Source organism: Zingiber officinale, chromosome 6B (assembly GCF_018446385.1).
Source record: "Zingiber officinale cultivar Zhangliang chromosome 6B, Zo_v1.1, whole genome shotgun sequence".
NCBI lineage: Eukaryota > Viridiplantae > Streptophyta > Magnoliopsida > Zingiberales > Zingiberaceae > Zingiber > Zingiber officinale.
In genome coordinates, this window is record NC_055996.1 from 1,692,393 (window position 1) to 1,695,128 (window position 2,736).

At 37.9% G+C, this 2,736-nt stretch overlaps 1 pseudogene; it reads right to left on the bottom strand.

Moving 5' to 3' along the window:
* Window positions 1–1,234: 1,234 nt before the first annotated feature.
* On the bottom strand, window positions 1,235–1,406 carry LOC121993465 (annotated as a pseudogene).
* Window positions 1,407–2,736: the final 1,330 nt, after the last annotated feature.

The following is a 2,736-nucleotide window of genomic DNA, read 5'->3' on the forward strand; positions in this document are numbered from 1 at the left end:
AACTTAAAGTTAGTCTGGCCGCTGGAGTTGCTCTAGGCGCCCAGGTCAGCAGCGAAGAGGAGTGCCCGGGTGGCTGCCGAGGCACCTAGATGGTCCGGGTGCTTAGAAGGATTCATGCGCCCAGATCAGCAAAAGTTCATCTTCATTCTACGATGGCAAGCTTCAATTGGCCAATCCACGTCAACGGTTTAGGCACCCGGAGGTGATCTGGGTGCTCGGACATGGATAAACTTCTAGGATGAAGTTTCGATGAGAGCTCGCCACGTCAGCACACTCTAGGCACCCGGGAGGGGGGTCCAGGGCTCCAGACGCTCGGATGAGGCTATAAAAGGAGGGTCCTACCAACAACTCAAAAACATAAATTGGAACGACTTTCTCTCCTATGTGTTGCTTTGGAAACGATTCTATGATGCACAAATGTTGTTCCAACGACCGAAGGCTCGTAACTTCAAATCTTTAAAGTTGTTGGTATAATTTTATTTACAGTTTTTAATCATTGTAGTTGTAATACTCAATTCTTGTAATCTTATTTGAACTATTAGTGGGTTGTCCATCGAAAATATTCAATGAGTGCAGACTTTGAAGCAGAAGTCATTACAGACTCCGAACCAAGTAAAATCAACTTGTGTCATCTCTTTATTTTCTTTACTTCTTTATTTCCGTTGCACACTCTTGATTGTTTTTCGAAAAATATGAAAAATCATGAGCGCTATTCATCCCCTTAGCTTGTAAAACAACAATCCTACACTACTTTCATTCCACCATACATCTCTCACCTATGTACTTATATTTATCTTCCTCTATATCTATGAGGTCGGCTCTAAGAGGGTGTTAAGGTAGTCAATCTATCTTTTTTTTTATAACATGAACAACTTCATAACTGTTAAATATGAATATTTTATTTCTGATTAATACTAATGAATATCATATTATAGTACTACTTCTATTCTAATCAATACTAATAATATTGTGTTGTACCAATTACATATTCAAAACTATTGTAAACTGTTATAACTATGAAATTATAGTTGTTATGGAATTATAATTGCTTAATAGCTACATAATAGTAGCTACTATAATTGAGTAGTAGTTATAATTTTGTAGTTGTTATAATAGCATGAAAAATAAAAGTAATTTTTAAAAGTAAAATACACAGAGGACCAAAAAGTGAGAAATGGTTAGTATTCACGGCCTCGAGCATATGTGTTGCATGTGTAATATAAATTGGATTTGATAAAAGTGTATCAAACCCATGCAATAGTACAATGCAAAGATGACGCTTAAGAACCCCGACAACAAATTACAATAAGACTCTCCCTCATACATAATTAATTTAATTTTTATATCAAACATTAAACTGATAAGAACAAATACTATACTTGATCTTAGCCAAAAGGCCGAGAAATATATTTTTTCTAATGTCACCGACCTAAGATATTTATAGAAACTTCTCTACTCACGGTATTACCAATTCTAAGATGTGAGACTAAAGAGAATTATGACAGTACATATTTTTTATATAATAAATAATTAGAGAAAACTACTAATAAACCTTAAATTTATTTTCAATGTGAAAAAAAGAATATTAACTTAATTTAATTTTAAACTTTATCAAAATTAGTTATTAAAGGTTCATATTCTTAATTAAATAGTAAGATATATATGATGTGATGTATAGTAGATGATTCAGAGATAGGGAGATGTGACGGTCAAAAGTCAAGAGTAAGTGATAGTCAAGGTCAGAGAGTACACGCTCAAACGGACCATTTTCCCCGAAACTTGGTTCCCCTTGCCTCAAGGCCATTGCTTTTAGTTCATAGTCAACTAGCCCCCAAAGTCGGTCGGACCCTCGGGGTTCAGCCTCTCATTTCTCATGGGCATGACTCCCAGTTTACTTCCAGTCGGCCTCGAGCTGATCGAACCCTCTGTTGGGCGTTACAATTGGCAGACGAAAGGGTTCGTCCCTTTCGCTGCCGCAAACGGCAGTTTGCTAGAAACGCCAAGGAGACGAAGGGGCGTCCTTTCCCCTTCGTCTTCCTCAGCCTTCTTATAAGAGGCGTCCAAGGCAATCAGAGGGGGAGAGCGGTTGATGCGAAGGTAATCAGCGAGTACTGGCGTGAGGTGATCAGTGAGCAAAGAGAGAACGTCTAGGGACGGGATTTGGTTTGTGGAAGAGTCCGAGAAGGTTCTGTGTGGTGATCTTCTCGGCGACAGCAGCAGCGACGTCTCCGGCGGTTCATCGGCGACTTCATCGACCGACGTCTTTGGTTGCGGTTCTTCGGGAGATCCATGTGAGTAGTTACCGCATTATTCAATTGATTCATTTTAGTTTTTCATGCTCTCAAAACTTTCAACAATGGTATCAGAGCATGTATAGTATTGAAAGTATGGAAATCGACGCGAAAAAGCTCGCGTTTTTTCTTCTTCTGTTGCGAAGAAGAAGATAAACAGTGCAATTGAATCGATTAAACAATCGATTCAAAAATCGCACATATTGCTTGATCGATTCATGAATCGATTGAAGAGGAATTAAAAAACACGAACAGTGCATATTTTGTTGTTTTAATCGATTGTGCAATCGATTCAAATAATTAAATTGATTGAAAAGGAATTGAATCGATTCAATTCACGGTACCGTGAATGAATCGATTTATGAATCGATTGAGAAATAAAAGAAAAAGTGTTTTTTTTGACGAAGCACAGTGAAATACATGCACTTGAATCGATCCATGAATC